This window comes from Macadamia integrifolia, chromosome 2 (assembly GCF_013358625.1).
Source record: "Macadamia integrifolia cultivar HAES 741 chromosome 2, SCU_Mint_v3, whole genome shotgun sequence".
NCBI classification, from domain to species: domain Eukaryota; kingdom Viridiplantae; phylum Streptophyta; class Magnoliopsida; order Proteales; family Proteaceae; genus Macadamia; species Macadamia integrifolia.
The window spans coordinates 19,079,259-19,094,568 of NC_056558.1; positions in this window are offsets into that span (position 1 = coordinate 19,079,259).

The window sequence follows — 15,310 nt, forward strand, 5'->3', positions numbered from 1 at the left end:
GAGAAGCGGAATAATAATTGAAGTTGCTTCTGATTAGAGCTATAGAAAAGGAACTTTCACAAGTCTTAATTGCATAATCGCTATGAAATTTAAACATTCCTTTATAGTATATCTCACTTTTATACATTTTAGGTATGGTCTAATTAGCTATATTTTCTCAATGTTTCTGAATATAATTTCTTCAGAGTTATGGGAAAAATTAGTAGTTCTACTTGAACTTGCTTCAGAAGAAGAGATAGATCTCCTAGAATTAGATCTGAATATAAAGGCCATTATACGAGTCAATAAGAGTTTCAGGTCTATATAGCTTTTTGTCAATACCGACACCTAATGCCTTCTCACAGCTTTCACGATAAATGTACGACTTGGGTGGAAATATATATGATAGGGGAAACACAACACATCAAGGTGTCCTTATGACTTTGTAACTTGGTTCTGATACCAAAAGAGGCCTAGGAGATATTAGAAACTCATAATAGGCTAGGTAGCAAGTAGATGCAGATTTTGTAAAACAGTTTCGTTTTAAAGAAGAGGCAGCAAGTATATAGGGAGAGGGATAGGTATGCTAGCGGGTTACAATGGAATTAGGAATGCTAGCGGGTTATTAGCCATAGGATTTGTTCATCCTAAATATAACTATTGGATGGAGATATCAAATCTAAACTCTCACTCCACCGCTGCTACACCTTTTCTCTCCCCCTCTTTCCTCTCCCCACCCCTGCAACTGTACTGGGCCGCTTCTACTTGAGATAGAGCAATCCTACCTGATGAGCACATTTATATGTGAAATCTAGGGTAGTAAAACATGCATTTTACATATTTAAAATGGAGCTACCTTGGGTTTTACTTTCTTTTTGCAGGTTTTGTATTTTAAAGGCTTTAAGCATTATCGGGCGTCATATCTCTCCAACAACAACTACCTAGTGTAGTTGGTGAACTATGGTGTGAAAAATTCTCTTGCTCACCAGGAGGTCACTAAAGGCATGGAGGGGATTTTCACATCAAATTAGAAGATTGTCAAAATCTTCAAAGCAAAAGAAATCGTGGGAGGGGTTTCTTGCGCAAGAAGAAAAAAAAAATAAAAAAAGGGAGAAATATATCTTATCCAAATCTTCTCTCTCCTCCACACCATCATCAGAAGATTGTCCAAATCACATAAAGCAAGAAGGAAAATCGTCTAAGAGAAAGAAAAAAAAAATCGGCCAACAAGGGTTGTGGGCAAATTTGAAGAGAGGGAGAAAAAGAAGAGAAAAAAAATAAATAAATAAAAAAAATGAAAGAAAATAAGCAAAAAAATTATTAAGAAATTTCTCCAAGTTTATTTCTCTCTTCTCTCTCCTCCACTTTAGCACTTTTGGTCTCAAAAGATCTCACTACCAATTGTGGGTTTTATCCTTTTAGGAAAGAAAAATTTGTTACTCTATCTCCTCATTCCCTATAAATACAACTCATGTAAGAGGAGGGGGGACACTTCATTCTTCTTCTAGGTTTGGTTGCTCTCTCTCTCTCTCTCTCTCTCTCTTTCTCTCACTCTCTTTAGTTTTTTTTTTTTTTTTTGCTTTAATCGCTTTTGTAATAGCTTTTTATTTCAAGTTCAGTTTTTTTTTTTCAAGACTTGTTTTCTCTAGGCCTAGAAATTTCATATTTGGTTCATTCCAGATCTGGTTTTAAGGGTTGGTAATATATCAAATCACCCAAGCTTTCAAGTTCAAGTATTGATATAGGTAGGGAGCCTTCTTCAATAGTCTTCTCTCCCGCCTCTTATTCTCTCTTATGATTACCCTTTCTTTCTTAATTTAGGATTTTAATTTCAATCGTTAGATTATTGCTATCCCTTTTTTCCCAAGATTCATGGAGTGTATGTGTTGGCTTTGCCCCTCCTAGCCATAAAACCATCATTTTATTGTTTTTATTTTAATTGTCTCCCTTTCCCTAAAGCCAAGTAGAGTAAGGAGGGAAACTCATATTATGATGTATCCCTTAAGCTAAGTAGAGAAACCTACTTGTGAGCCTCTCTCTAGCTTTATCCTCTTTCTTTTGCTTTATTTTTATTTCAGAATTTTTTTCTTTTATTGCTTTTTAATTGCATGGGGTATTTATTTTCAGTTATTTATTTATTTAATTTTACTTGCGTGGCCTGCGTCTTTAAATTCTTAGATGATAAATGGTTAGAACGTTATTTTAGATACATATGTTTAGGACGGTGGTTAGAATTAGATCACAATAATTAATTGGTTCACTTTTATATTATTAAAAGAAGTAAAAAAATAAAGTGGCTGCTCTCTCTGTGTTTGACCCATAGCTACACTAATCTGTACGCTTGCGGTTACATTTTAAAATATCAAATAAGTTTTTGGTGTCGTTGCCGGGGAGACAGTTCTATGTTATTTTTCGCTTTCTTTTGGTAAATCGGAGTGATTTGTTTGCTTTATTTTGTTTTTCTTTTTCTTCTATTGAATTCTTGTGAAGAACAACTTGCAATAATAGTTGTATCAGTGGAGGTCGTCATGCCTCACAGTATAATAAAGACAGGTTTTGCCTTGTAGCAGTACCTCAGTAATTGACCTAAGCAATCTGGATCCTGCCAATAAGCTCCCAAAAATCCAAAAATAAAAATAAATAAATAATTAATTGATTAAAAAAATAATTTTTCTTTCCATTCTTTTGTGCTTATTGTAGTTTACTTGTGGGTAGTTTTCTATTGCATGAGTGTTAAGTGGGTACGTAATATTAAGAATCGGTTAGAAAGAAGAAATCCAACAAGTAGTGACCCTATACGTTTGCTCTCTTTAAAACCCTTCAATATGAGAGACTAACAGCAAAACCCTCTACCTAAATCTCTGAAAGATAGGTTCTACCCTGTTAGAGCCCAACCTTCTTGCATAGTTCTACCACAAGCCCAAGGTAATAATTTTGAGCTCAAATCTCAGTACATCACTATGTTGCCCCACTTTTATGGGCTGACCTCTGAGGATGCATACCTATTTCTAAGGGAATTTGAAGAGGTATGTGTTCTAATTAAGATCTAATAACTTTCTGATGATGCTGTTAAGCTTAGGTTTATCACTTTTGCATTGAAAGACCAAGCTAAGAAGTAGTTGTCTGGGTTACCCACAAATTTCATAACCTTATGGGAATAGTTCACTGTTGTCTTCCTTAAGAAGTTTTTTCCAACTCACAAGACCAATAAGTTTAGAAGTGATATTCTTCAGTTTAGGTAAAAGCCTAGTGAGTCCTTTTCCAAACTTATGGAGAAATTCAAGGATCTACTTCAAGAATGCCCTCACTATAGTCTAGACTTATGGCATTTATGTCAAATAATTTATGAGGGTAATGATTACCCAGCTAAACAAATGATAGAGTCTATGTGCCATGAGGGATTCACATCATTTACAGATGAAGGAAAAACATGAAAATTCTTACTTGACTTAGCTGACAAAACCCGTGAGTGGGAATCAACCTAAGAAATTGAAAGAACTATAAGAGAAAAATGATATTTTGTGGATGGGATAGTAGCCAAGGAACCCCATTTGGATAGCCTAATCAAGAGGATTGAGGTTATTATTCCTAGACAGCCATCATCAGTCAATTTGGTTAAGATGTGTGCTTGGTGCCAGTCCCCTGGACATGTCATAGAAGAATGCCCCAACACCTCTGGTGGCACTTCTAATGATAGTATTAATGCCTTATACCAGAATAATCCATATTGTTAACACCTACAATCCAGGATGGAGAAATCATCCAAATTTCTCCTGGAATTAGGGCAACCAAACAGGGTCTTCCAATTTCTACAATCGAGGTTAACCTGGACATCAAAGGCCTTCATTTGCACAACAATGTTTTTTCTAAAATACTTTTTCAAGGTCAAATGTAGGACCTCAAGCTAGTTTTCCTAGGGCCCCTCTCCTATCATCTTATCAACAACCCCTTGGGTTTACCAACACTGGAGAGGCAAGTAGAATAAGTGACTTGAAAAAAAATATGGCCCTCCTCATGACAAGCCATTAGAATCTTATGAGAGAACTCACCCAAGTTGTCTCAATTATGCATGAGAGGGAGAAGGAAACTTCACCCAGTCAACCAGAACCTAACCCTAGGCATCATCAGCCTGTTAGCTCACAAGTACTAACTAATGCACCACTGAATGTAGAACAAGGTTAGACCCAACAAGGGCCCTCCAACCAATGTAATGTTGTTTATGCCCTTAGGAGTGGTAGAGAGTACCAACAGAGTGTTCCTAACTCTTCCCTATCCTTTATTCTTGTTAATTCTCCTTTAGTTGAAGACACAAGTGTGCCTCTTGTTCCAAGTTCGTCTGATGAACCTAAAGATTCTTTTAAAACTAAAGATGATTTGGTTGAGGAAAACAAATATGATTCTTCTGAAATAGAATAAATCCCTAACAGTCCTTATGTTCCTCCTATCCAATTTCCTAATCCCTTGGTAAACAAAAAGAAAACTGCTTCCATGGATAAAATTTTAAAAGTCTTCAGTAGAGGTGAACATCCCTCTTTTGGATGCCATATCCTATATCCCCACCTATGCATAGGTACTGAAAGATTTGTGTACTCACAAACGTATCACTAGTGTACCCAAAAAGGCGTTCTTGGCAGGTAACATTAGTTTCATAATTACTCAGCCTATAATAGCTTAATATAAGGATCTAGGGAGCCCTACCATAGTTTGTGTCATAGGAAACACCTACATTGAGCATGCCTTACTTGACCTTGGCACAATTGTGAATCTTTTACCTTACCATGTGTACAAACAACTAGGATTGGGAGAATTGAAAGCCACTGAAACTACTCTTTAGTTGGCAGATAGGTCTATTAAGATTCCTAAAGGAATGATTGAGGATGTCTTACTAAAGGTGGGGGACTTTATTTTTTCTATTGATTTCATTGTGTTAGATATCAAGCCCTTCTCAACCAAGGATGAGATCCTAATAATTCTAGGAAGACCATTCTTGGCTACCAGTAATGCATTAATCAAATGTCGGAATGATTTCCTACGGTTATCTTTTGGTAACCAAACTATTGAGTTTAACATGTTTAGAATAGGCAAGCAACCACATATGGAAGAAAAAATCAATATGCTTGAGGATTTTTTGAATTTTTTTGATGATTTAATTACCAAATTTGATATTGATTTTGATTCAGAATTCCAAGAGTGTATGGATGAGTTGGATGATGATGGTAAAAATTTATTTTTTGAAGTCTTGAGTCTTCATACACTTGTGGAGCCCTTAGGACCCCTTTCCAATTCCATTCCCAAACCTTCCATAGTTGCGCCCCCTAAGCTAGATCTTAAGGAGTTGCCATCTAATTTGAGGTATGCTTTCCTAGGGCTTGACCAGACTCTTCCTGTAATAATTTTTTTAAATTTAACTTCTAGCCAAGAAGAGGAGTTACTTAAAGTGTTAAAAGATAATAAGGAAGCCCTAGGTTGGACCATAGCTAATATCAAAGGTATAAGCCCTTTTATTATGCAACATCATATACATCTTATAGAGGATTCCAAACTATCCATAGAACCCCAAATAAGAGCTAACCCAGTGATGATAGAAGCCATTAAGAAAGAGATCCTAAAGTACTTGGATCATGGAATAATTTATCCTATTTTGGATAGCTAATAGGTAAGCCCAGTTCACATAATGCCTAAGAAGTCTGGTGTGACTATAGTTCCCAATGCCAATAATGAACTAATTTCAACTCGTGTTCAATCAGAGTGGAGAGTGTGCATAGACTACAGAAAACTTAATGCGATAACCTAGAAGGACCACCTCCCATTGCCATTCATTGACCAGATGTTTGAGAGATTAGCGGAATATGAATATTATTGTTCTCTTGATGGATATTCCGGCTATAACTAAATCCCAATTGCTTTAGAGGACCAATATAAAATCACTTTTGCATGCTCATATGGAATATTTTCTTACAGGCGTATGCCCTTTGGACTTTACAATGCCCCTGCTACATTCCAACGATGCATGATAAGCATTTTTTCCGACATGGTCAAAAAATTCTTAGAAGTATTTATGGATGAATTTTCAATTCATGGGAATTCCTATTCTGAATGTCTTCATCATCTTTCTTTAGTTTTGAAAATGTGTATATTTAAGAATTTGGTTTTGAATTGGGAGAAATGTCATTTTATAGTTAAATCTGGTATTGTTTTAGGCCATGTAATATCCAAGGAGGGAATTAAAGTAGATAGAGTCAAAGTGGATTTAATTGATAACTTATCACCTCCTCAATCTATTAAGGAAGTCTGGTCTTTTCTAGGGCATGCGGGCTTTTACAGAAGGTTTATTAAGAACTTTAGTTAGTTAGCTCAACCTCTCACTTCATTACTTACCAAAGATCAAACTTTTGAGTTTGTTAAAGAGTGCCTAGAATCCTTCAAGCAACTTGAGAAGGAGTTGACCAATGCACCTATTGTTTAACCACCTGTTTGGACTGAACCTTTAGAATTGATGTGTGATGCTTTAGATTTTGCCATATGAGCTGTTTTGGGTCAAAGGATTAATAAGTTGCCCACTGTCATTTACTATGCTAGTAGGATCTTAAATGATGCACAACTCAATTATACAACCATTGAAAAAGAATTTTTAACTGTTGTATTTGCATTAGAAAAGTTTCGGTCATACTTAGTTGGTTCAAATGTGGTGGTGTATACTGATCATTCTGCTCTTAGATACCTAGTTCAGAAGAAGGATGCCAAAGCCCATCTCATTAGGTGGGTTTTATTTTTGTAAGAGTTTGATTTGGAAATTAGGGATAAGAAATAAGTTGAAAACCTAGTTGTAGACCATTTATCCCTACTTTTTAATTCCTTAACTGTCGATTCTCTAGTCAACGAGAACTTTTCAGATGAACCGTATCTGAAAAGTTATTTGCAGTGTCTAGTGAATCATGGTTTGCTGACATTGTCAACTTCTTAGTTTCAGGTGTGACCCCGGATCACTGGTCCACCTAATATAAGTATAGGTGTCATTCCCAAGTTAAGTATTTTTTATAGGATGATCCTTATTTATTTAAGATATGTCCAAATCAGATTATTCGATGATGTATTCCTAATCATGAGTAACATTTCATTCTCTCTTTTTGCCATGATCATGCATGTGGTGGACACTTTGGACCTAAGAAGACTACCGTAAAGGTTCTCCAATGCAGATTTTATTGGCCCACTATTTTTATAGATGCTTTTGATTTTTGTAAGGTTTGTCCCACCTGTCAGTCTTTTGACCGTATCAATAAGAGGAATCTAATGCCCCTCAACCCTATTTTGGTAGTTGAGATATTTGATATATGGGGCATCGATTTCATGGGACTATTCCCTAATTCCTTTGAGAATTTATACATACTTTTGGCTATTGATTATGTTTCTAAATGGATAAAGGCCATACCTTGTAAATCTAATGACAACAAAGTGGTGGTCCAATTTCTCAAAGAGAACATTTTTTCCCCTCTTTGGTGTACCACGTGCAATAATTAGTGATATGGGTACTTATTTTTGTAATCGGCCTTTTGAAGCCTTAATGAAAAAGTATGGGATCACCCATAAGTTATCTACCCCTTATCATCCCCAAACTAGTGGCCAAGTAGAGGTGTCTAATAGACAGATCAAACAAATCTTGGAGAAAACTGTTAATCCCAACCGTAAGTATTAGTCCCTCAGGCTCATTAATGCCTTGTGGGCCCATTGGGCTGCATTCAAGACCGACTTTGGTCAGTCTCCCTACCGTTTGGTGTATGGTAAAACCTATCACTTACCAATTGAGTTAGAGCATAAGGCCTTTTGGGCCATCAAGAAGCTCCACTTTGATTTGTCTGATGCAGAAATTCATCGTAGGCTCCAACTATCTGAGTTGGAGGAACTTAGGAATGATGCCTATAAAAGTTCTAGGATTTACAAGGAAAAGACCAAAGCTTTCCATGATAAGCACATTCTGTGCAAATCTTTTACAATTTGTGATAAGGTCTTATTGTACAACTTTTAATTGCATCTTTTCCCTGGTAAGCTTAGATCCCGATGGGATGGCCCGTTTATTTTTCATAATGTATATCCACATGGAGCTGTGGAGATTCTCAATCCAGGAATAGGGGTAATTTCTAAGGTTAATGGTCAGTGTTTGAAACCGTTTCTCGAGTTTCCTACTACTGGTAGTGAAGAGGTCATGGATCTTCATGAACCTCTTTACACTAATGACTAACTTTTAATCAGGTATGACCCCCTTGCAATGTCTTCGCTTTTAATTATTTCCATGCATTGAGGACATTGCATGACTTAAGTATGGGGGAGGGAAACCAGTTTTTGTTTTTTTCACTTTGTTTTATTTGTTTTTCTTTTTGTTTTTGAGCTTGCTAAGGATGAAGTCATAGTTTTGCTTTGTTAATGATCATACCATTCAGTTGCTTGATATATGAAAATAAAAGTTTTGATTAAGGTACCCATTTTGGAACATATAAAAACCCTGTTGAGAAGAAAGAAATAAGCTTGTGTCTTGAGATGAGACTTTCTTTTGAAAAATAAGAGACCCCTATTTTATAGTGTTGGACTATATGTAAGTCTGTGGGTTCCTTGTACTTTTGATTTGGAGTTGAGACCTTCTTTTTAATTTGGCATGAGTTGATAAATGCACAATTTTAAATGAAGTGTGAAATGTACTATAAAGAAGAATAAAAGTTGATTCCCTTAGAACTAGATAGATCATTGCGCCTCAGGAAGCATAGTGCTTGATCGAAATTCCTAAGGAGGAAACTTCTAAAAGAACTCTAACATCACTATCTTTGTGGGCATATGCAAAAAGCGAAGCTATGTAGTAACTTGGGTGTCTAGTGTTTCCATGTTATTCACGACAAAAGTAGTAGAGTAGAATAGAGTTTATTAAGTAAAAAAAAGAGAAAAAAAATGTACAAATGTCATTAATGCCTGGTAACATGTTTGGTCAAAAACACTCCAACGCCTTAGTTATGGGTTCCCTATTTCTTTACAAGTGGTTTTTCCTTCAGATAATGATATTTTGGAAGAGAAGAGGTGAGCTCCAAATTAAGAAATATGCTAGTGCCTGGAATCAATATGGGGTAATAAAAGTTCAAGTGTGGGGGTCCCTTGTAAGAGGAATTATCTTTGTTCCAGATCAGTATGGCTCTTACCTTTAGTCAAGGTTGGATTTGTTTATTCTGAATTTTGGGTGTATATTCACTGTAAACACCTATGAGACATAATTCATCTACTAGGGGTGACCTAGGGTTTTAAAGGCTTGTTGCACATAATAAGTGCAATCGCGATTCTTACGAAAGTGAGTTAGGTGTTTTGTTTTTGTTTTGCTCGAGGACTAGCAAAGTCAAAGTGTGGGGGAATTCTGATGAACACATTTATGTGTGAAATTTAAGGGTAGTAAAACATGCATTTTACATATTTAGAATGGAGCTACCATGGGTTTTACTCTCTTTTTGCAGGTCTTATATTTTAAAGGCTTTAAGCATTATCGGGCGTCATATCTCTCCAACGACAACTATCTATTGTAGTTGGTGAACTATGGTGTGCAAAATTCTCTTGCTCACTAGGAGGTCTCAAGTTCGAATCTCATGGTTGTCTTTTTTTGAGAATTTTGCTGAAGATTTCTTACTTTTCACTCACTTAAAGCACTAAGAGCATGGAGGGAATTTCCACATCAAATTAGAAGATTTAGAAGAGAAAAAAAAAAGAAAGAAAAAAAATGGAGAAATAAATATTGTCCAAATCTTCTCTTTCCTCTGCATCATCACCATAAGATTATCCAAATCACATAAAGCAAGAAGAAAAATCGTCCAAGGAAAAGAAAAAAAATCGGCCAACAAGGGTTGTGCGTAATATTTGAAGAGAGGGAGAAAAAGAAGAGAAAAATAAATGAAAAAAAAAGAATGAAAATAAGCAAAAAAATTATAAGAAATTTCTCCAAGTTTTTTTCTCTCTTTTCTCTCCTCCACCTTAGCACTTTTGGTCTCAAAAGATCTCACTACCAATTGTGGGTTTTTCCCTTTTAGGAAAGAGAAATTTGTTACCCTGCCTCCCCATTCCCTATAAATACAACTCATGTAAGAGGAGGGGGGACACTTCATTCTTCTTCTAGGGTTTTTTTAGTTGCTCTCTCTCTCTCTCTCTCTCTCTCTCTCACTCTCTTTAGTTAATTCTTCTTTATTTTTGCTTTAATCACTTTTGTAATAACTTTTTATTTCAATTAATGGAAGCACTCTTTTATTTTTATTTAGCCTTTTATGTTTATGATTTATGAATTTGAGTTGTAATTTTTAAAGTTATAGTTCTAGGCTTAGATCTAGGTGACAAGAAAACAAGCCGTGGAGCATCTCTTTTTCAAGTTTAGTTTTTTTTTTTCAAGATTTGTTTTCTCCAGGCTTAGAAATTTCAGATTTGGTTAATTCTAGATCTGGGTTTTAGGGTTGATAGTATCTCAAATCACCTAAGCTTTCAAGTTCAAGCATTGATACAGGTAGGGAGCCTTTTTCAATAGTCTTCTCTCCCCCCTCTCATTCTTTCTTCTGACTACCCTTTCTTTCTTAATTTAGAATTTTAATTTCAGTCATTACATTATTGCTATCCCTTTTCCCCCAAGGTTCATGGCTAGTGTATGTGTTGGCTTTGCCCCTCCTAGCCATAGAACAATCATTTTATTGTTTTTATTTTAATTGTCTCCCTTTCCCTAAAGCCAAGTAGAGTAACCCTAGAACTATAAGAGTGACTCTCTAGTCAAGTAAGAAAGTTCATATTATGATGCATCCCTCGGGCTAAGTAGAGAAACCTATTTGTGAGCCTCTCTCTAGCTTTATCCCCTTTCTTTTGCTTTATTTTTATTTCAGTATTTTTTTCATTTATTGCTTTTTAATTGCGTGGGGTGTTTATTTTCAGTTATTTATTTATTTAATTTGAATTACATGGCTTGCATATTTAAATTCTTAGATGACGAATGGTTAGGACGTTAATTTAGATACATATGTTTAGGATGGTAGTTAGAATTAGATCACAACCATTAATTGGTTCACTTTCGCATTATTAAAAGAAGTAAAAATAAAGTGGCTGCTCTCTCTGTGTTCGACCTGTAGCTACACTGATCCATACGCTTACGGTTGCATTTTAAAATCTCTAACACTACCATAACAAGATCCCATAAGCTATGGAGAGTTTGAGAAACTTCCAAAGCCCAGTAAAGGCTTAGGAAGAGAAGCCAGTCCATGTGAGATGACATTCGCCACAAACTCTATAGACAAAAATTCCTAGAACTGTTAACCACCATGAGAGATCAAGAATAATTGCAGTTCCAACTATGCTGACGTTAAGCTTAGAGACAAAAACTAGTTTTTTAAAACCTGGAATCGATAGATCGAGTATTGGTGGATAAATCGATGGTAATTGGAATTGCTTTAAAAACCCTAAAGCCAACCAAGCCCACTGACGGGAGTAGCGAAAATGTTGGAGACTGAGAGTAGGAGAGAGAAAGAGTGTGTGTGTGAAATGAGGTTTTTGATTGTCGGGATTGTAAAAGCGGTTTATCGAACCGCGTTTTGGGGGTGGGGGGTCGGTAAATTCGTTTGTTTTTCTCTATTTTTTAAATTGATTGTATACAATCTGGTGGCACCCAATGGGGCGTTGGCACCGATGGTCATGGCCGGAGTGTGGCACTACCACCACCTGGATGGTCAACGTCCTCTGCTTCGGCATCACCTTCTTCTTTTTCTTCGACAGTGTCCCCTCCCCATCAAGGGTTTGAAGGGTCAAAAATCCTTTTCAAAAGACGGATACTATAATCACTTTTTGGCATTGTGGTAGAATCTTTGGTAGAACACATGTAGATCAAGTCCAAAAATTCGTTGAACAATAGAGGTTTTACCACCATCGACGAAGGGAGGGAGTGGGAGCCAGAGGCAGAGACATAAATGGAGACAGATGTGGAGAAGTAGAAGAACAGAGATTGTAGGCACCAGTGATGGGCAGGTTATGTTAGACAACGGTCATCTAACAGTCAAGGCTTGCTAGCATTCCTAATTCCATTATAACTCTCTAGCATTCCTATTCTTTCCCCATATATATATATATATATATATTCCTCCACGTTTTTAGTCTTTTGCCATATTTTAAAATTAGTTTTCTTAGTCTTAATGACTGCTTGGATGTTGTGAGGGTAGCGGCCGAAGATGGATGGGCTATGCATCCCTATCCTCTTTCCTCTCTCTCCCTTTACCTTCATGTGAGGGGGAGGGGTTCGAGTCGTGTGTGCTTCGCTTGCGGGCCCTACACCGTCGTATCGTTGCTTGGAGATACGTGGAGGCTTATTTCGTAAGAGTGTAAAATTTATCATTTGAGATGGGAGTTTTAATGATGGTCCAATACGGGGATAGGGATCATGCAAATGGGGTTTGGAGTCGCCACCTAGGGTTATGGGCCTAGGACCCGGGGGTGGGCCTAATTCCTGAGAAAAGGGCCCAAAATTTGGTCTGGTCCAGAGATTTAGGGTAAGTGTCAGGTTACAAAATTGTGAAGGTGTTAAGCACCCAATCTGCTCGGTTCAACCAGTCTTCTTGCTAGATGCTTGAGAACGAACATTTTTTCCAATTATTACTATTCCACATGTATGTCTAAGTTATCACACATATATACATTAATTGACTTCAAACTATTATATACACTAAAACAAGGCTTATTAGATATCTACATTATCTTAAATGAGGAGAGAGATTTTACCTGAATTTGACCCCTGTTTTGGGTTAAGAAGGGTGGGCCCCTGATTGGTACCGGATTGGACTGTCCTTCGTGTTCTCCCAGCTTAGGGGAAGATGGTCTTGACCTCCAACTTCCTTTCTTGAGAGATGCTGATTGTGATGGCATCCGGATAGAGTTCCAGCTAGGAACGATCGCTTTCAGCTTTGGATTTGGACAGAGCTTCAGCTAGGGAAGGATATTTCTAGGCTTGGGATGAGGTGGCACTCTAGCAGAGCTTCCACTGGGGATAGGCTAAGGGAGGGCTAGGATGAGGTGGTACTTTGGCAGAGCTTCAGCTGGGAATGGCTATTTCTAAAAATATTCCAGGGATACTCGAACAGGGATTCGGCTAGGAAAGGCTATTTCTGAAAATAACTGGGCCGACCCAAAAATGGATTGAAGAACTCCAAAGTCTCGAAGAACACTTTGAAGATCCGAATAAAGTTTCAGATCTTATCAAAGATCTCTTCGTGGACTCGAAGAACGTCAAAAAGGGGGGTTTCTATCTCAAGAACGCTCAAGAACACTCAAGGGAGGTGGCTCAAGAATATACTGTTTTGCCTAAAAGCTGGATCTAACTCAGTATTTGGATTGAAGATCTTCAAGGTCCTGAAGAACACTTCGAAGATCAGAATGAGTTTTTGGATCTTGATGAAGATCGCTCCGAATATCAGAAGAAAATCAATAGGGGGGAGGAAATTTTCACTCTGAAAGAGGAGGGGGATTCTGGTGTGTTGGTGTGTTGTTTTCTAAGGGACGGGGTATTTATAGTTTTTTTTCGGCCAGATAGGAGAGCGGGAATCCCTTTATCCAGTGGATGGAAGGGGAGTTGTTACCTAAATTAAGGGGATATTATTTTTATCCAATGGGTAAAGGGGGGATTTTAAAGGCAAAATGGGTGGGGAGGGTTTTTATCCAGTGGGTAAAAGGGATTTTTCAGAAAAAAAAATGGGAGGAGAGAAATTTTAGCTGAAAAAAGGTGATTTTTGAAAAAGTGGGAGGAGAGAGACAGTTTAGCCAGAAAAAAGGTGATTTTTGAAAAAATGGGAGGAGAGAGAAACTTTAGCCAAAAAAAGGTGATTTTCGAAAAAACGGGAGGGAGAAAGTTTAGTAAAAAAATTTAGTTTTCAAAAAAATGAGAAGAGAGAGAGTTTAGCTAGAAAAGGTAGTTTTCAAAAAAAGGGAGGAGAGAGAAAGTTTAGGTAGGTAGTGCGGGTGATGTCACGAGTGTGAGAATGCATGGGTGTGTGGGCAATGTGCACAGTGGGTGCACGGTCAATGTGCACGGTGTGCGAGTCACTTGCGCATGGTGCAGGCATAGTGTGCACGGACATGCAAGCAAGGAGTGCACGGCATGCAGCAAGGGCATGCATAGTATGCACGTGTTTTGGGGTTATCTGGATAGGTAGGGGATGAGTTTTAGGGTGTTTGGGTTAGGTGAGAGATTTTTCTAGGTTTCCAATGGGACTGTCAACGTGCGCGGTGAATGTGCAGGAAGGTATGATTTTTTAGGGATGATTGCCGGAGATCCGTCAACCCAATTTTGACATATCATATATCGTCAGAATCGTGTTTCTGAGCACTATTTATCTGCATGGTCATCTTGACCAGATTCCTTCATATATGAAAAGTCAAAATTAAATCTTCCTCTCTCCCACACGGGGACTCTAGGGTTTCGAATAGGGAATGTTTCCATCAGCATCTTTGTTGGTCGGAAGTCGAAAGTCATGCCCAAGATCCATATTTCATCATAGCCAGAGAATGATGAAAAAATTGAGTGTCTTAGAATGCCCCTCTTTGGCCGAGACCTGTGCCAAGGGTCGAAGGGCAGAGAAAAAAACAACCATATTTTGTCACTCGGAGCATGTACTGTCGTCATCTTGCTCAGTTATGACGGAGTTGAAAAAATGCAATAGATAATATCTCTAAAGTTTTAGGACTTACCTGGGCTGCCAATTGGGGCAAAGGAATTCGCTGCTCTTCCAATTCTGAAAAAAAAAAAAATTAGTATTTTGATCTTGATTCTCCCTTAGCTGGGCCTCGTATGTGCCAGTACAGGGAATATGGTATCCAGGCTGGGTCTGGACTATCTGGGACCGATGGTTACAAGAGAGGAATTTGCTGCTCTTCCAATCTTGCAATAAGTAAAAAATGTTTGATGCTTGGATTTTCCTTAACCGGGCTTCACATGTGCTAATTCAGGGATTTGATCTATGAGATCGGGCCACTCGAATCTGACTCAAAGAGAAAGGGCCTCCTGGGGCCGGGTTAACAACATTGGGCCACCTAGGGCTAGATAAATGTGATTGGGCTGTCTGGGGCCGCTCAATGCAATTAGGCCACTTAGGGCCTAGTCAATAAGATTGGGCCGCCTAGGGCCGAGTAAATGTGATTGGGCCACCTAGGGTTGAGTAAATTATGTCTCCTCTTGATTTTTTCTTGGTTTAGAATTTAATTTTTGATGTTGGTTTGGAATTTGATTCTTGATGTTGATTTGTAATCTTTTGATTCTTGATGCTTGATTTGGAATCTTAAATTTTTTTTTTTTTTT